Genomic DNA, 21,289 nt, shown 5'->3' with positions numbered 1-21,289 from the left:
TTTCAGGGGGCGATTCACCAAGCCAAGGCTTGGAAGGTTGGCCTGGAGGACGCGAACAAGAAGTTGGAGGAGGCCAACCAAAGAATAGAGGCCCTTGAAGCCCAACTTGCCTCTTCCACTTCTGACCTGGTAACGGCCCGGGCTGAAAACTTTATCATGAAAGCTCAAAAGGATAAAGCCTTTGACGGCTGGATGGACACTCAGGAGTTTAAGGACTTAATGGTGGAACACGATGCCCTCCTACACCCAGTTAGCTATAAGGAAGGCTGGGATGCTGCTGTGGAGGCCATTCAGGATGAATTTCCAGATGTCTTTGAACAGTCCTCCTTCCCTTGCCCTGTGCGAGTTCCAGCACTTGGGGGTGTTACAGACAAGCTCGCTGACCTGATCAAGGACGGCCCGTCGGGGAGCCAAGGCCAAAAGAGGAGGGAGCTTGAGTCCAGCTCTGGAGAGGAGGAAGCTTCTTCTGAAGAGGAGTCTGAGCCCGTTGCAAAGAAGGTCAGGGTGGAAGAGTCTCTGAGGGCAGCGCCTCAGAAACCAGCGTCTCCTGCAGCATCCAAAGCGTCCGAAGGCAGTTCTGATGGAACCTCTACGGGGACTTCCGAGGGGACGACTGAGACGTCCGAGGGGACGACTGAGACATCCGAGGAGACTTCGGATAGTGGTTCCGACGAATCCCAGCCTTCCAAGGCCTAAGTTTTTTTATGTATTTCTTCTTTATTAGACAATGTTTGAACTTTGTAATTGACTTTTCACATTTTGTCCAAGTATTGACGTATTTCTCTCTTGATTTTTCAAACTCAAGTTTATAGCTTGGTTTTATCTTTCATAAAGCAATCAAATCTAATAGGCCAAGATTAAATCAAAGATTTTATATTATAACTTGGTATTCTGGATACCTTACATAAGATGGGCTCAACCATGATAAACATATTTTCTATATAGAAAAACCCTAAACAAGCAAAGCTTCAAGGTGCTTTTAAACCTACTTGTCATACTGACAAGTGAGAATCGTACTTTAACTATCTCACACATAGTAGACCTTCAGGTTTTGTGCGTGCCAAGTTCTCGGGACTTCAAAACCATCCATAGTCTCCAGCTTGTAGGTTCTTCTACGCTGAACGCTCTTTTCTTTGTACGGCCCTTCCCAATTTGGGGCAAGCTTTCCTTTCTGCCCTACACCAGAAGCTTCCACTTTCCTCAAAACTAAATCACCTTGTTTGAAGAATCTTTCTTTAACCCTTAGGTTGTAGTAGAACGAAGCTTTTTTCTAATATTCCACTATTTTCGCATGTGCCTCATCTCGTACTTCATCAATTAGATCCAGGGCCAACCTTTGCCCTTCTTAATTTTCCTCAGCATTGAAAGTTTGAATCCTGGGGGAGGAATGTGATATCTCTACAGGAACAACTGCTTCTACACTATATGCTAACATGAAGGGAGTTGCTCCAGTCGTGACTCTACAGGTAGTCCTATAGGCCCATAGTATGGGGAGTATTTCATCCACCCAGTTATTCCTTGACTTCTCGATCCTCTTCTTTAGTCCATCCAGGATTATTTGGTTTGCCACTTCCGCTTGCCCATTGGCTTGCGGGTGGGCCACATATGTGAATCGTAACTCGATTTCATTTTCCTCACAATACTTTTTGAATTCCTCGTTGTTGAACTGTGTTCCATTGTCAGTGACTAGAATGCGGGGAATTCTATATCGGCACATAATACTTTCCCACAGGAATTGTGCAACCTGCTTAGTTGTGATCTTGGCCAAGGGCTTGGCTTCAATTCACTTGGTGAAATAATCAATGGCAATAATCAGAAACTTCCTTTATGCCGTGGCCATGGGGAAAGGCCCTAGTATATCCATTCCCCACATAGCAAAGGGGATGGGCGAGTTGATAGAGGTCAGCATCTCGGGGGGTTGTCTAACAACTGGTGCGTGCTTCTGACAACGATCACATTTTTTCACATATTCTTTGGCATCAACCATCATTTCTGGCCAATAGAAGCCTAAACGGGTTATCTTATGAGCCAAGGTCCTGCCCCCCAAGTGTTGCCCGCATATGCCTTCATGTACTTCTTCAAGAGCCAAGCGAGCCTCATCAGGCTTGAGACATCTTAAGTAGGGAACCACGAAAGATCTCTTATATAGAATTCCATATATTAAAGAGTATCTTAGTGCTCGAACAACCAATTTTCGTGCTTCAGTAGCATTGTTAGGTAACCAGCCGGTTTGAATGTGAGCCTTAATGGGATCAATCCATGACATCCCCAGGTCTATAGGAGCCACATGCTTAATAACAATGCTCCGTGTTTTCAGAACGCGATAGTATACACTTCCAGAACTTTCTTCCATCTCAGACGAAGCAAACTTTGACAATGCATCTACCTTAGCATTTTCCTCCCTTGGAATATGCTCAACATGGCATTCATCAAATTGGGTCATCACAGCCCTTACTAGGCGGACATATTTAGCAATCGTCTCATCCCTTGCCTCAAACTCTCCCTTCACCTGGGATACGACCAACTTCGAGTCTCCACGGACTTTTAAGTTCTTGACTCTAAGTGTCCCTGCTAAGCCAAGACCAGCTATCGGAGCTTCATATTCTACCTCATTTTTTGTGGTTGGGAAGTCTAACTTCATGGCATACTCAATTAAGAACCATTAGGGCTTTGTAAAACCAAACCTGCTCCACTTGAATTCATTTTTGATGCTCCATCAAAATAGACAACCCAGTATTCTTTTTCCTTATTAACCTTCTCTTTATCCCCCTTATCAACTTCCTTGTCTTGAGATATGCTATCTTCCTGCCCCCCGACTTCTTGGTTGGGTATGGTACATTCCACCACGAAGTCAGCTAGTGCCTGGGCTTTTATTGCCGTTCGTGGCTTATACTTGAGATCGAACTCTCCCAGCTCTATTGCCCACTTGATCAATCTCCCACTTGCCTTGGGACTGTGAATGATATTTCTCAGGGGCTGATTCCTTAGCACCTCAATCTGATGAGCTTGAAAGTAAGGACGCAGCTTTCTCGAAGCCATTACCAAGGCTAGAGCAAATTTCTCAATAGTTGAATAATTTAACTCAGCACCATACAGAATTTTGCTGACATAGTATACGGGTTTCTGGACTTTCAATTCCTCCTTAACCAATACAGCGCTCAAGACACTCTCTGAAACAACCAAGTACAAGAATAAAACTTCATTCAAAACTGGCTTGGCCAACAACGGGGCCTGCGCCATATATTTCTTCAATTCTTCGAAAGCCTTCTGGTTTTCCTCACTCCATACAAAGTCCTTAATGTTTTTTAGTGACTGAAAGAATGATAGGCACTTGTCTCCTGACTTAGAGACGAACCGTCCCAAAGCAGCAACCCTTCCTGTGAGCTTCTGAACATCCTTGATAGTTTTTGGCGGTTCCATGTCCAGGATTGCCTTTATTTTATCGGGGTTAGCCTCGATCCCTCTCTTGGAGACCATTAATCCCAAAAATCTTCCAGACCCTACTCCGAAAGCACATTTTGTAGGATTTAACATCATCTTGTGGTACCTCAGGACCTCAAAAGCTTCCCTCAAATGGGCTATATGATCAGTCTTTACTAGACTCTTGACTAACATGCCATCAACATATACTTCCATAGTCTTGCCAATAAGATCCTTAAAAATTTTATTTACCAACCTTTGATAGGTGGATCCTGCATTCTTGAGACCAAATGCCATAACAAGATAACAATAAACACCAAAGTCAGTTATGAATGATACCTTTGGGATGTCATCTTTGTGCATCTTGATCTGATTGTATCCACTAAATCCATCCATAAAGCTCAGCATTTCATGCCCAACAGTGGCATCTATCAAGGTATCGATCCTTGGTAACGGAAAACAGTCCTTATGACAGGCATCATTTAGATCAGTGAAGTCCACTCACATCCTCCATTTTCCATTAGCCTTTTTCATCATTATAGGGTTTGCTAACCACTCTGGAAATTGAATCTCCTCAATGAAACCAGCCTCCAAGAGGTTCTCCACTTCCTGTTTTATAGCTTCTTGCCTTTCTGGAGCAAAACTTCTTTTCTTTTGTTTTACCGTCTTCTGATTTGGGTCCACATTTAGCTTGTGAGTAATCAATTCCGGGTCTATGCCCGACATATCAGCCGCTGACCATACAAAAATATCACTATTTTCTTGCAAAAATTTCACCAACTTCCCTCTAAAAGGTTCCTCGAGCGTTGCTCCAATAAAAGTCTCCTTCCCAGGGTCTTCGGGGGCCAAAGGAATTGAAACCAAGTCTTCTGGTGGCTTTCCCCTTTTCTCTTCATTTTCTCGGATATCCAGATCTTCAATAGGAAGAACCTGCCCCCCCAACTCCGTCTGCCCTCAAAGAGGCCACATAACAACTTCTTGCAATTTTTTGATCTCCTCTTTCTTCTCCAATCCCATCTCGAGTCGGAAATTTCATAACTGAATGATAAGAAGAAGGGACTGCCTTAAAGGCGTGTATCCCTGTTCTTCCCATGATAGCGTAGTAGGTCGAACTAGCCTTCACCACCACAAAGTCCAACATCTGAGTTGCTTGCCTTGGTTCCTGTCCTATGGTTGTTGGCAACTTGATTATTCCTTCTACGGGGCATTCCACTCCTGCGAATCCATATATCGGCATGTCGGTTGGGGTCAATTGAGAGTCATTATATCCCATCCTTAAAAAGGTGTCATGGAGCAAAATATCCACTGAAGCACCATTATTCACAAGGACCCTTCTTACCGGGCTGTTCCCTATTATCGGGGTTATGACCAACGGGTCGTCATGGGGAAATTTCAAACCCTACAGGTCAGAATCATCAAAAGACATTGTTACTCCTGTCCTGGCCCTTTTCGGGGCTTCCCCAACAATATGCATAACTTCTCGAGCATACGCTTTTCTGGAGTTCTTGGATAACCCAGCAGCAATTGGTCCTCCAAAAATTGTGTTGATCACAGGCCCTTGGGGGCGCGGTCCCCTGAAGATTGTATTTATCACCGGTCCCCTAGGTTGGGGATTTCGCCCCTGATCTTCTTGATCTCTCCTTCGGTCATCAAAGTTCCTTCTCACGTTGTTGCTTCTATCCCCTCCTTCTCCAGTATATTTGTTCAATCTTCCTTTTCGAATTAGAAACTCAATTTCATCTTTCAGTTGCCTACACTCATCGGTCTCATGACCAACATCTTTGTGAAATCTGTAATACTTGCTCTTATCTAGCTTGGCAGGATCAGCCTTCAAGGGCTTAGGCCAACGAATATCTCTATCTTTCTCGATCTCCATCAAAATCTGGCTTCTAGGAGCATTCAGCTTAGCGTATTCAGTGAACTTTTGCCCATGTCCTCCCTTCTTGGGGGTTGAATCAGAGTTTTGCTCGGTTCTAGGATACTTGTCCTTAGCAATATACTCCAGATTAGTTTTCCGCTTCTTGCCTCCAGTGGGCTCATTACTCACTACGGTCTTCCTCATGCTTTCTTCAACCTTGATATACTTCCCTGCCCTATCCTGGAGCTGCAACATGTTTTCGGGAGGACGTTTGGCCAAGGACATCTTAAAAAACTCATCCCTAGTTCCTTGTTGTAGTGCTATCATGGCTACCTTATCATCCAAGTCTGGGACTTTTAAAGCCTCCTTTGTGAAACGATTCAGGTAATCTCTCAAGGATTCCTTTGTTCCCTGCACAATGCTCATAAGAGATGCTGAACTTTTCTCATGAACTCTCCCACTGATGAATTGCTTAATAAAAGCCTGACTTAATTCTCTGAATGACCCAATAAAATTTGGGGGCAAGCGACTATACCACCTTTGAGCCATACCCGACAGGGTTTGATGAAAGGCCTGACACTTGATAGCATCATTCACGGGATGCAACATCAGTGCATTAGAAAATGTTCTAACATGATTAGCGAGATCTCCATTACCATCATAAGCTTTTATAGTTGGCATCCTGAACTTTCTTGAGATATGGGCATTCATTATATCTTCAGTGAAGGGTGGAGTAGGATCATCAGGATCTCCAAGGGGAAGAAGATTGCTTTGATCAGCCCTTGGGACAACAACCCTTCTCTGCACCGGACCATCCAGGTCTATGATGGGAGGAGGATTTTTCCCCCTAGGAGGTGCTGGGGGTCTGGTGGTCTGGTGCACCTCCAGGTCGCGCCTCAGCCTTTGAATCTCAGCCTCGTGAGCCCTGATTCTTTCCTGCACTTTTTGGGGATTCGTCCCTTGGGTGCTCTGGGGGCGTTGGCTACCTTCAGCCATTGGCTCTTTGCCAGCACGTCTCCTTCTTGGGGCTACTTCATCATCCGAAGATTCAGAGTCTCTCTCAGTATAAGGACCAGAAAATTCCTGATCCTCAGGAATATGAGCCAAACCTCGTATGTATGGGGGCGACCGCCCTCGTGGTTCACTCCGCCTAGCATGTTCGCTTCCTCCAACCTCGGGGTAAAGGGGCATCCCATAAGGGGGGTTAGTAGTAACAACAGTTGAATATTCGTACCCGACGGGTCGAGAATTCACAGGTATATGTATTTGTTAAACTTGAGGATTCGTACCTTGAGTAATCGAAGGGATCGTCCCTTGTGGCTGAGGTTCAGTTGCCCCTATCTGGGCTTCTCCTAGTGTGGCTACATAGGTTGAGTGAGGAGGCACCTCCACAGTTGAAGAGATCACTTGGGTTGTCCCCGTTGGTGTTTCTCCTCCAAGGGCTCTAACTGTTCTCCGTGTTCTCGTCATGGTTATTATTGTGCCTTCCCACAGATGGCGCCAAATGTTATGGATAAAAAACTAAGGTTATTATTTGCTGTATTTATTGCTAAGGTTCGGGAGCTCAAGGCCTTTAATGGCTGCTCTCGTGTTTCGTAGCTTAACTCTGCCTTTACGAGATGCCTACGTATCTCTGTGAATTAGAGAATCAAGCCAAAAAACGTAGTTCTAGTTTGTGGGGTGAGACCCCCTTATATAGATGCTGGTGGTCCTTGAATTGGACTTGATATAGGAGACCTGGTGGGAAAGTCTCATAATTAGAATGGACTTTGGAGTCCTAAATAGTAGGAAACTGATTCCTTATCCTTTTAGGTCCCTCTGAGGCTAATCTGCAAGGATTTATATCCTTATCGGGACTCTTCTCAATAGCTGATTTTTTCCTTATTAATTAATTATGAAATTAATTAATATTCAGGGTTTTTGGGCCTTCTTTGTTCCATCAGGCCTGATCTGGTCCATCAGGCCTGATCATTGTGTTAACCTTTTTGGTCTGAATGTCATACATCTTCTTATTAGGCCTTGCAGCCCAAACCATTTATAATTACTGTAATATTTAATTATGTAATCAGAATTTATTTATCCCTATCAGAAAGTGTATTTATATTTATAGAATTTGTTTTACATAGATTAGTTAATTTTTAATTTGTAATTTACTTAGTTGCCCATGCATGCATTTTGCTCCCTATTCAAGATAAGGGAAAATTTGGAAATTCCAACCCCACTAACTAATACTTCACTAGCCAAGTTACTTCTTTACCCTTGCATGCAAAATTGTCACAAGCTTGCTTGAGGGTTACTTTTGTCAATTCTCAATTTCACTCACATTTTAATCAAATTAAAACCATAAAACTAAGGACAAGTTGTCATAATTCTCACCTCACTCTCACTTCACTCCATACCACTCTCACCTCCCTCCTGTCCCTCTCTCGACCCTCTCTCTCTCGGCCTTCACTCTCAGCCGAAGCCCCCCACCCACCTTTTTCTTCATTTTTTATTCAAACATCCATCCTCTATTTAAGTAATCTTACTTCCCATATCTTGTTCTTTAATAATCCAAAGAGTTTAGAGTGAAAAATCTATGTTTTGATATTGTATGGTAGTGTTTTGTTAAACTCAAAGTGAACACCCTTGATTCTTGTGAATCTAAAGCTTTCACCATGAGATATATTAACATAGGGTTGAGAATGGCTAGACATGAGTGTGTCACACTTATGCAAATGTTTTTTTCACCCTAATCCATTCGGCCATGACTTGTTAGGAGCCGAATGGATGGTGTTCTTGTTGCCTTGTTGACTTTGTGTGTTTATGTGATAATAGCTTGGTTTTGGAAATAAAAACTTGATAAAACTCTTTGCATGCTAAGTGATCACATTAGTTATGGTTAATGCTAGGCTTGCATGTTGATTCTATGATGAAATTTATATGGTAACCATATTATTTTTGGCTTGTAAGTTCGAAAGCATGCATGCATATGTTCAACTCATGATTTTTGAAAGTTCTTGATTATTTGGATTGATTTTTTTTAATAATCTCTAATTTTAGTTAATTTATGATATTAATTATGATATGTGATCTTTGTTATGTGTTTTTGATTCATATATATATGGAGGATTTAAGTTATTATTTTCGAAATTGAGATGACTTGTAATTAGTATATTATTTTGACTCTTGTTTTGCTATATTTCACTCTAGGTAAGGATGATCTCCACTAAGCCAATATTGTGTGAAGGAGTGTTATTAAGTAGGTTACCTTGGTTGAGGGTTAGTTTGGGTTTTAAATGATGTTTGGTTTGGTTTGTCAAGTGGGAAATCATAGTGGAAAGGGTATATTAAATTCTGCATATTTTCAGTTTGATAACCTGAGGTTTAGGGTGAGATTTGACCTTTTCATTATAATGCACTCTGAGGAGCAAGTCACCAGAAGCTAGTATTAGGAGTATACTTCAGTTTCCAGATGTTTGTTAGAGGTTTGTAGGTTTTTGGCTAGGTGCACGAGTGGAAACACTAAATCTATCCAGCAGGGAACAATTTTGCTACAACCTAGAAATGAGGAGTTTTGACCATGTCATGGGTAGGCCGACACTAGGACTTGATTGGACTTAGTTAGAGGGAGTGTCAGAGGTGTTTTTCCAGTCATAGTTCATAGGAATTAAGTTATAATCATGTGTCGCAAGTTAGTACAAAATAGGAGACTTTTCTGTCTAGAAAACAGGGGAACCTTGGACTTTAAGCTTAGGCCTAGGTAGGCCCAAGCAAGGCCTTTGAGTCACACCAAGTTTGGGAGTTACCTTATGATCAGAAGAGTCTAGTGTAGAAGTTTGGGAGGTAAAATTGAGGAGTAAGGGTGTCAATTGTTCTCATAAACCCATTGGTGTCATCCGGAAATCACTATAATGAGCACATTCACTTAACATTTAGTTTTAGAGCACTTATGAGTGAGGCCTAGGTTGACCATCATAGTTGTAAGATAGTATAAGGTCAGTAGAGTATAGGTCCTAGGTCAGGGTTAATAGGAACTTGATGGTTTAGAAAAGGCACTTCGAGTTTCAAGGTCAATATTAGGAGTTTTGACTAGTTTAGCATAACTAAGTGACTTGAGTAAGTGGAGTGAGATCACCCAAGCTTAGTAATGCAATATAGTGTATTGATGTATTATTATATATTTAATGTGTTATGTGAGCATATGTGGCTATGTGATCTAGTATGCTTATAAGATAATTATAAGCATGTATGTGTATATAGGCCTAAGTGCCAATGTGCTTACTTTCAGTTTATAAATAGGTTGAGTTGGTGAGAATATATTATAATGAGATTATTATTATTTTGTGTAGGCTCTCGAGACGAGGGTAAACTTTCCATTAAAGTCGAGTAAAGCTCCCAGTTTGTCCCACCTGCCAGTCAAGTCAAACCTTTCTCAAGGCAAGTGTTTCAACCTATCTTTTTGTGTTTACACTGCAAGTGTGTGTTAACCTAGCTTTTATATATGATGCGAGTATTCTAATTCACCTTGATATACATGTATACATGACCCAAATGGTTTCAAATCTATCTTTCGTATTACATGCAAATGCTATGAACCCTCAAGTATCTATTGCAAGTAGTTTAACTTTACTTGGAGATTGTTATGCAAGTAATTCAAAATTCATACCATGCTAGTATACCAAAATAATTATGATGCCTAACCCTGTATAAGTTGTATTAGTAACCTTATCTTGACACGTAATAGTCAGTTATATCTTAAAGTTGTTCATATATGCTTGATAAATCCATTCTTATCCTTAAACCATGAGACCCTATTACACTTTGAACTGATACTCACCTTCTTTATATTGTAAATACCCATGTCTTATCTGGAACCACTACATTGAACCTAGTTTGACTTAGTTCCTTTATACTATCCAATAACCATGTTAAATCGCAATACCAAATCCCTTGTGAATAGAAACTTTACAATTCCATTCGATAAGTTATCAGTCTAATTGATCATGGCCTTAAAGTTTATTGAACCTATTCCATGTTCTTCGAAGTTGATCTAGAACCCTTGATAAAGACATTCATTGTTTAAGAAATTAACCATCACTTGACATCGGTTTTTAAAATAAAAAGTTAAAAGTGGATTTTTAGTCCCAAAGGGGGACACAAGTTTTCTTTTGATAGTGGTTCTGGACTGAGACACAAGTCCTTTCCGCTTTTAAATTATAGGCTTAAAGGTTGCCTAGGGATCCCATTAATGTTCTAAAACCGAGCGAGGTTCAGGATTACTTCGCGGCTGATCACCGGCTGTAATGCATAGTGTCATAAAATGGTTTTGATAAAGAAATGGTTTCTAATTGTTTTGATACAAATAAAAGATGCCATCACCCTGAAAGTTTAGCTCTTATCACTATATGGTTGAATCTTTCATTTCCATTGTTATTTTATTTTGTTAAGTATATTATAGCACTTGTTGAGCATTTGGCTCACTACTTGCTTTCACCCTGATATTTCAGCTAGCAGATATGGTTAGATTCAAGCAGCCAGTACGTAAGACTTGTGATGCCGATTCGTATGTTCGAGCTCAGGTAGAGTAGTGATCATTTTATGTGAATACTCGGTATTGAAATCAGGTTGTAATAGTTAATAGTATTGGGCTGTTCCAAACCCTAAACTGTAAGATCTTGGTTTCGGTGTATATATTTCCTTTTGGTAACTATTGTAATTATTCGTATAGTTTTTTTTGTTAAAGTTGGGGTGTGACAGGTTTTGGTATCAGAGCTACGGTTTAGAGTCCCTGGACAACCCAAATAGGTTATAGAATATATACATAGGTTATAGAATATTATGCGAGAGTGTGAGTATAGGTTAGGCGAATCCATTATTAATAATTCTCTTATATATATATATATATCTATGCAATGTTTGGCAGCGCATTCTTCATCATCCTCTGAACCGTCTGACACAATTGCTTTCTCCGTGTATGCTGAGTTGAGGTGTGAGTTCGACAGGCTTCAGGGCAAGTACGATCGACTGTTAGAGCGATTGAAGAACTTGTATCCGGACAACCGAAATTATGGAGGAAAGCCTAAGGAGCAGATGACCGCGAGACTTGAGACTTTGGTTCAGTACGTTAACACTAACCTTGATGAGATGCCATCGCACCGAGACCGTACCAGCCAGTATACTATCCAGATGATTACGGATAAGCTCCAGAGTAGGGGTGAGTGCGGTACGGGCGGTGCGGTTTTTTCCTCAAACCACAAACCAAACCGCACATGCGGTTTGCCCAAATTTCCAAACCGCAACCGCACCGTGTACCCTCGAAAACCGCATAAACCACACCACAAAAATGCGGTGCGGTGTGGTGCGGTTCACTGCAGTTTATACTTTACAAGTTAAAAAAATTAAAGAAATACAAAACTTAAATTTAATCAAATTTCCGAAAATAGTTTTAGTTAACCAGAATGCAACATCCTAGTTCACTAGTATAAATACTTGGATTTTGGTTTTCCTAGTGAAGAAAGACAAACAAGAGATTATGTATTCTCTTTTTTATTTGTCAGAAGATCGTGTGGTCCATTTGAATTCCTTAATGAATTTAACATATAATTCTAACTCAATAAGGAAGCTATGGCCATATGGTGAAATTCAGTTTAACTAAGAACATAAAATGGTTCTTTATGTTACCCGATAGGAAAATAAGTGTATATATATAAATATAAATATATATATATATATAAATATAAATATATATATATATATATATTTATAATATATCAAATATTGCGGTGCGGTGCGGTTTAAACTGCATTTCAGAAATTTAAAACCACAACCCGCACCGCACCGCGCGGTTTATTAAAAATTCAAACCGAAACCGCACCACAAAAATTAAAAACCGCGTTTTGTGGTGTGGTTTGGTGCAGTGCGGGCGGTTTTTGCAGTTTGTGCGGTTTTCTGCTCACCCCTACTCCAGAGTATTGTGAAGATGCTTCGTGAAGAGAAGACTACCGAACCCCGTTCTGATGGAGTGGAGCCTTAGTTCTTTCCATTATCCACTTTTCATGATGTTGTGTTGTTGGATTTTGTAGAAATCCCTATTGTTTTCCTTTAAATTAAGCATGTTATCCCTAGATTCAGACTTTATTTTGATCTTGATGTACCTTGACCTTAATTTTGATAATTACGCACTATCATTCTATTTGTTTTCAATTGTTCTTACGCCTTATATGCATCACCCTTATTGTTTAATTTGAAACCCGATCGTATATGTGAATATAATGACTTGTGACACCCTAACCTTAAATTATCTACATTGTTCATACCTGTTTTGATATAACTTTCATTTCAGGATCATGCCTCCTAAAAAGAAGAACCTGACAACAACTTCTACCACATATCCTAATATTCTTCGATTGTTGGAAACCTTACAACAACAAACAAATGCTATAGCTCAACAATAAAGAAATCTTCAACAACAATTTGAAAACCAAGATAACCGTGAACCACACCAACCACCTGATCCACCAGTACCACCACGACAAGTTGTCACTTTCAAAGATTTTAAGAATGTGAATCCACCTGCATTTCATGATACCACTGATCCAGTAATAGCTAACACATGGATTAAGGAAATGGAAAGAGCTTTTGAATTGGTTCATCTAGGAGAAGATCAGAAGATGCCATATGCTACTTATTTTCTAAAAGGTGAAGTCATCTATTGGTGGGATTCTGTGAAAGCTATGGAGGCAAATCAGTCGGTTTCTTAGGAAAGGTTTAAGAAGTTATTTCTGGAAAAGTATTACCCTAAGTATATGCAGAATCAGATGGAGCTTAAATTTCTTGAATTGAAGCAAGGAAGTATGTCTGTATTGGAGTACGAGAAGAAGTTTACGGAGCTGTCAAGGTTTGTGATGAAGTATTTGAACACTGAGGAGGAAAAAGCAAAGAGGTTCCAACAAGGATTAGAGCCTTGGATCAGAGATAGAGTGGCCATGTTTGAGCTTGAAACTTATGCTGGAGTAGTACAGAAAGAGGCTCTGATTGAGAGTAATGGGATGCAGTCAAGGAAAGAAAAGGATAACAAGAAGAGAAAGGTTCCATTATATGGAGAGAATTCAGAAGCCGGAAGCTCACAAGAAAGGAGTGTGAAAAGGATTCCACAAAGGTGGAAATTTTCAGAAGAAGGGAAATTTGAATAAGAGACAAGATCCTAAGGGGAACAACCAGTCAAGCCAAGGACAAGTTGGAGAAAATAGATTTCAGAGGCCAGAGTGCAAGCATTGTGGAAAAAGACACCCATGAGTGTGTAATAAGCTGAACATGACATGCTATAGATACAACCAGAAGGGACATTTGGCTAATGAGTGTAAGGTACCGAAGCCGGGAATTACATGCTATAAGTTTGGAAAGGCTGGACATATAACTAGGGAATGCAAGTCAACTGGACCAGTCAAGGCTTTGATGAATGTGGCAAGTACTAGTGCACATGTGCCAGCTGAGGTATTGAAATTACCTCCACCATCTACAGCAACCCCACAAGCAACAACAAGGACATTTGATTTAAAGATGAAGGACGATGTTCAGAATTCTGAGGTGATAGCAGGTAAACTTTTAATGAATAATGTTGAAGCTAAGGTATTGATTGATTCTGGAGTTACTAGATCTTTTATATCAGAAACTTTTGTTGATAAACTTAAATGTGATAAAATGACCTTGAACGAGGTAATAGATGTGGTAATTGCGAACCAAGAGAAGATTCCTGTGAGTCAATTATGTCCTAAGTGTGATATTGATATTTTGGGGCATAAATTTTCAGCAGGCTTGATACTTTTCAAGTTAGGGGAGTTTGATATAATCTTAGGCATGGATTGGTTAGGATAGAATAACGCTCATATAAATTATAAATCCAAAAAAGTGTATTTAAAGACGGAGAATGGAAAGAAAGTAATATTTAAGGGTCAGAGGCAAGAGCGACAATTTTTTACAATCGTCCAGGCTAAGAAACTGCTTAGGAAAGGTTGCGAATCGTTCCTAGCCTATGTAGTAGATTCAGAAAGAGAGAGCCTCAGCATGGAAGATATTCCCGTAGTCAACAAATTTCCAGATGTGTTTCCAGATGAACTACCAGGTTTACCGTCTGATCGATAAATTGAGTTTGAGATCAACCTTCCTTCAGGCACGAAACCAGTTTCGAAGGCACCTTATAGAATGGCACCAACAGAAATGAAAGAGTTGGCGAGCCAGCTGCAAGAATTGTTAGACAAAGGAGTGATACGGCCAAGTATGTCACCATGGGGAGCACATGTTTTATTTGTAAAGAAAAAGGATGGAAGCATGAGGTTATGCATAGACTATCGGGAGTTGAATAAGATGACGATTAAGAACCGTTACCCGCTACCAAGGATAGATAATTTATTTGATCAGCTGAAAGGAGCTAAGTGTTTTTCCAAGATTGATTTATGATCAGGATACCATCAATTGAAGATCAAAGCAGACGACATCCCGAAGAAAAAATTCAGGATAAGATATGGACATTATGAATTCTTGGTGATGCCTTTTGGGTTGACTAATTTCCCTCCAACATTTATGGATCTGATGAACCGGGTATTTAAAAAGTATATGGACAAGTTTGTAGTGGTATTCATTGATGATATTCTTATATATTCAAAATCAAAAGAAGAACATATGCAACATCTATGGATAGCATTAGAGATACTCCGACAAGAGAAGTTGTATGCCAAGTTTTCTAAAAGTGAGTTGTGGTTAAAGGAAGTTCAATTTTTGGGAAATGTTATTGGAAGTGAAGGAGTCAAAGTAGATCCGGTAAAGATTGAGGCAATTATGAGTTGGGAGAGACCAAAGACACCTACGGAAGTGCAAAGTTTTCTAGGATTGGCGGGATACTATAGAAGATTTGTTAAAGATTTCTCAAAAATCGCCACGCCATTGACTAAGTTGACTAGGAAGAATCAGAAATTTGAATGGAATGCAGAATGTGAAGATAGTTTTCAAGAATTGAAGCAGAGGTTGGTTACTGCCCCGGTGTTAGTATTACCAGACAATCAAGGAGACTTTGTGATTTTTAGTGATGCCTCACATAAAGGTCTGGGTTGTGTGCTAATGCAACACAACAAGGTGATTACGTATGCATCAAGACAGCTGAAACCACATGAATTGAAGTATCCTACACATGATTTGGAATTAGCAGCTATAGTAAATGCACTTAAGATTTGGAGACATTACCTTTACGGAGAAAGGTGTGAGATCTACACGGATCAGAAGAGTTTAAAGTATATTTTCACTCAGAAGGAGCTCAATATGAGGCAAAGGAGCTGGTTGGAGTTAATTAAGGACTATGATTGCTCGATAAATTATCATCCAGGAAAGGCGAACGTGGTAGCTGATGCTTTAAGTAGGAAAGAGAGGTTGAATATGGTAGCAATACCAAAGAAATTATCTGAAGAAATTAAAAGATTTGAATTAGAACTTTGTGTTTGCGGAAAAGTTGAAGAGATTTGTCATACTATGACTTTTCAGCCAACATTGTTGGAAAAGATAAAGAAATGTCAGGAAGAAGTGATGAAACAGGAGAATAATCAACTGACCGGAGAAGAGATTTGTACTCAAAGGGATGAACAAGGTATACTAAGGTTTTCCTCAAGAATTTGGATTCCTCATGTGACTGAATTGAAGAATGAGATATTGCAAGAAGCTCACAATTCTAGATTTTCAATCCATCCGGGAAGCACCAAGATGTACCAGGACTTGAAGCAGAACTTTTGGTGGCAAAATATGAAGCGAGAAGTAGCAGAATGGGTTGCGAAGTGCTATACTTGTCAGAAAGTGAAGGCAGAACATCAAAGACCAAGTGGATTAATTCACCCCTTAAAGATTCCAGAATGGAAGTGGGAAAACATTGCCATGGACTTTATAGTAGGATTACCACAAACGAAATCCGGACATGACGCTATATGGGTTATAGTTGATCGCCTTATGAAGTCGACACATTTTCTTCCAATTAATGAAAGGTCTTTATTGGATAGATTGGTCCATCTGTATATGCGTGAAATCATATTACCGCATGGCGTACCTATATCGATAGTTTCGGATAGAGATCCATGATTTAACTCGAGATTCTGGAAGCAATTTCAAGAAAGTCTTGGCACAAAGTTAAACATGAGTACGGCGTATCATCCGCAGACTGATGGTCAAAGTGAAAGGACAATTCAAACAATTGAAGACATGCTGCGTAATTGTGTGATTGATTTTGCAGGAAGTTGGGACGACCACTTGCCATTGGTAGAGTTCTCCTATAACAACAACTATCACTCCAGTATTGGCATGCCACCATATGAAGCCTTATACGGACAGAAGTGCAGATCACCAACCAGTTGGGATGAAGTGGGAGAAGGAAAGATTCTAGGCCCGGAATTGGTGCAATAAATGCATGAGACAGTCAAATTGATTCAGAAGAGATTACTTGCTGCTCAAGATAGACAAAGAAAGTATGCAGACCCTGCTCGTAAGGAAATCAGATTCCAAGTAGGTGAAGCCGTATTACTGAAGGTATCACCGAGGAAAGGATTATCTAGATTTGGAAATAAAGGGAAGTTAGTACCTAGATATATCGGTCCTTTTGAAATTTTGAGTCAAGTAGGGAAGGTGGCCTATGAGTTAGCTTTGCCGCCTCAGTATTAACATGTGCATAATGTGTTTCATGTGTCATTGCTTAAGAAGTATAATCCTGATGCCAACCATGTGATAGAGTATGAACATATAGATATTCAGACAGACCTATCATTTGTGGAGCAACCTGTCAAAATACTCGACTGGCAAGAGAAGAGTCTTAGAAATAAGTTGGTCAAGTTGGTAAGAGTACTTTGGATAAATCCCAAGGTTGAAGAGTCAACGTGGGAACTAGAGTCGGATATGCGTAACCGGTATCCTCACTTATTCTCCTAGATTCCGAGGACAAAATCCTTTAAGGGGGAGAGGATGTTACGACTGGTATATCTAAACCTTATCTATATATAATTGTGTGTTTATAATTGAGATTTAAATTGTGTGGAATTATAAATATGGGTGATCTATATGTTGAGTGCCTATAAATTAAGTGTTTAATGTATTAGTTTATATAAAATTTTTTGAAAGGAAAATCTTATTATTTAGTATTTTTAAATGATAATCAAAAGTATTTCATTCTATATGAAAAATCGATTTTTAAAATCTTTTAACAACAAATTTTCAAATCTCATATCATTAAATTTCTAAAATCATAAACTATTTCATAATATTTATTTTGTGATTTGTGAAAGTGTATTTATATTTATAGAAATTGTTTTACATAGATTACTTAATTTTTAATTTACAATTTACTTAGTTGCCCATGCATGCATTTTGCTCCCTATTCAAGATAATGGCAAATTTGGAAATTCCAACCCCACTAACTGCTACTTCACTAGCCAAGTTACTTCTTTACCCTTGCATGCAAAATTGTCACAAGCTTGCTTGAGGGTTACTTTTGTCAATTCTTAATTCCACTCATATTTTAATCAAATTAAAACCATAAAACTAAGGACAAGTTGTCATAATTCTCACCTCTCTCTCTCTCTCTCTCGGCCTTCACTCTCGACCGAAACCCCCATCCCTCTTTTTCTTCATTTTTCATTTAAACATCCATCTTCCATTTAAGTAATCTTACTTCCCATTTCTTGTTCTTTAATAATCCAAAGAGTTAGGGTAAAAAATCTATATTTTGATCTTGCATGGTAGTGTTTTGTTAAACTCAAAGTGAACACCCTTGATTCTTGTGAATCTAAGGCTTTCACCATGAGATATATTATCATAGGGTTGAGAATGGATAGACATGAGTGTGTCACACTTATGAAAATGTTGTTTTCACCCTAATCCATTCGGCCATGACTTGTTAGGAGCCGAATGGATGGTGTTCTTGTTGCCTTGTTGATTTTTGTGTGTTTATGTGATAATAGCTTGGTTTTGGAAATAAAAACTTGATAAAACTCTTTGCATGCTAAGTGATCACATTAGTTATGGTTAATTCTAGGCTTGCATGTTGATTCTATGATGAAATTTATATGGTAACCATATTGCTTTTGGCTTGTAAGTTCGAAAGCATGCATGCATAGGTTCAACTCATAATTTTTGAAAGTTCTTGATTATTTGGATTGATTTTTGTTAATAATATCTTTTTTCAGTTAAGTTAAGATATTAATTATGATATGTGCTCCTTGTTATGTGTTTTTGATTCATATATATATGGAGGATTTAATTTGTTATTTTCGAATTTGAGATGACTTGTAATTAGTATATTATTTTGACTCTTGTTTTGCTATATTGCACTCCAGGTAAGGATGATCTCCACTAAGCCAATATTGTGTGAGGGAGTGTTAGTTCATTAGATTACCTTGGTTGAGGGTTAGTTAGGGTTTTGGTTGATATAACGACTCGTGTATGTTTGAATTATTTAAATATGTGATTATGAAAATTATTAAATAAATAAAATATGTATTGGTATTGACCGCTATGTGTTGTTTGATTATTATCTAGGTGTAATTTATGGAGTACCGGGTTGTCCGAATGATTAATTATGAAGTCATATTGAATTATTCCTAATTTCAAAAAAATGGATTTAGTGCAAATTTATTTGCATAAATATTTGGAATTTCTTTAAAATTGTTTTTATGATTTTATAATTACATTAATTATTTTTAGGATTTTATAAAATTGAGAAATCAATATTTCATTAATTATTTATTTATAAATGATTTTATGAGTGTGTTTAATGGTAAAATTCATATTTAATTATGGAAATCTTCAAAAATCATGAAACTTATATTTTAATTAGTTCATATTATTTTGAGAATTTTAAAATTATTTTGGGAATTTTCGAAGTTAGTTTCACCCGCGCGTCGATTCGTTTAAGTGCTAAAAGCAGGTATCAATTGCGTTTCAAAAATTGCTTTAAAATTTTGAAATTTACATTTTTATTTACTTCAGGATATTTGTAATATTTTAAAACTATTTTTGGAATTTTACGGGATTTATTGAATTGCGCATTAATGCGTTAAATCGGAAAGGCGGATCGGAATGGGGCAACAAGAGGATTATACCAATAAGGTTTGCTACGTGTTTATTTCTTACAACTTTCTCGGACACGTGTAACTAGAAGAATATGTTAAATAATAATAATAATATAAGTAAATATCGGATACAACCCCATTTGTTCCCTGTATCTCTCTCGGCTCAATCTCTCTCTCGGTTCCTCCTACATCTCACCTCTCCCTATTCCCGTTCCTTGTTACTTCGTTCTTGTTTCACCCCTGGTTTCCCTGTGGCCGCAGTTCCGATTTCGGTAAGTTTGGCCCATTTCTTTTCCGACCGTATCTCCATTTTTTGTTCGATTGGTTACCTGAAGCACCTATAGACACACATATCTGTGTATACATGCCTGAGCAGTAAGAGATTACTGTTATGGTGGCCTAAGCTTTCGTTCCTCCAGGTTACTGTCGGCCTTTCCGGCAAGGCAGCCTGTATTTTGGATGCGTGTGGTTAACACGCGTGTATAGCGTGTGCATGTTGTGCAGGGATGTGTTTATGTTGTATTTGCAGCCTGATGTATTATTTTGATTATTTCTGAATTGTTAATTCTTATTTTTGCAAGAATTATTGATTACAATTCGTGAAATAAATTAATTTCGTACGGAAAATTAGATTTAATCGGTGAAAGTTCGCGTTGGAAACTCGATTTGTATGGGTACCCGTGAATTTTACCGCCGTCGGCGATGAGCCTCGGTGAGCCGACGGTGGACTGTGATGTTTATTCTGAGTCCTAATATTTTTTAATAAATAAAAGTCGTGTTGTGTTTTTATTCTGGATCGAAATAGTTAATTAGTAAATATTGAATCGTGATGATTGAGTTGGTTGTGATTACTAAATTGTATCGGTGATTGAAAATTTGCGAGTTGTGATTGGTTGTCGTGGTTTAAATTGGATTGTTGTTGTTGAATTGACGTCGATTGATATTTCGACGGGTAGTCCGATAAACAAAGGAGACGCTGCCCGATTTCCGGGAAACTGAATTATGTAAATATGGGAACGTATTCGATGAATATCGGGACGTCGAGAGACTATATATACATATATATGTGTGTGTTTTATACGAACTTGGTTGTACGATATGATGAAATATTTTGCCAAATCGATAACCCTAATTTCGTAAAATAAAGAGTATATGTATTTTCCGAATATGAACACCGAACCGATTTTTGAAATTATGAACCCTACTTGTTGCGTGTGTTATTATAATATACATAATTATGAGTCGGGGTTTGAATATCGTTTGGTAAAATTGGTATTGAGGATATGTCAAGCATAGCTAGACGTTTAACGTAGGGTATTTCGACCCTGTAGGTTATAGTCGGGAACCTGGAAGTGGACGATGGACTAAAGACAATGTAGTGGTCAGTCGACGAGCTCAATAGAGTTTCAACAGAACACCTGAATGTCGAAGTCGAATCTAATATGGTCTAGTGGTTGGACGTTAAAGCCTGAGCGACAGAGTTGGCTCATAGTTGGTCAGTAACAGTTGTAAAGCCCTGTGAGGCAAGTACTTCCGAACTTTTCTTCAAGATATATCGCAATTATTTTTGAACTGTTTCATAATATGTCGCTCTTATTCAAAATAACTCTTGTTTATATTGCAAGTGCTTTAAACTATTTACCCTTGAATCCTGATTTTTCTTGATCTTGAGCCGTAAGCCTTGTTCTTTATAAACCATCCTTTGTTGGTCCTCAGATACCAAATCACACAAATATGATACCACTCCCCAAATGTATAAGTACCAAACACTGGAGAAAAAATTGTTTGAAAACACAGAAACTTTTATACTCCAACCATTCTTTATAACATCAAAGAACTGTACCTTGAAAAATCAGTATTCGTCCAATACCTGATCATTTTACAGACTGAAAACCGTTTCTTATACATACATTGAGATATCCATGAGTTACTTTAC

The sequence above is a fragment of the Apium graveolens genome, chromosome 8 (genome assembly GCF_009905375.1).
Source record: "Apium graveolens cultivar Ventura chromosome 8, ASM990537v1, whole genome shotgun sequence".
Lineage (NCBI taxonomy): Eukaryota > Viridiplantae > Streptophyta > Magnoliopsida > Apiales > Apiaceae > Apium > Apium graveolens.
This window is presented reverse-complemented; position numbering follows the sequence as displayed.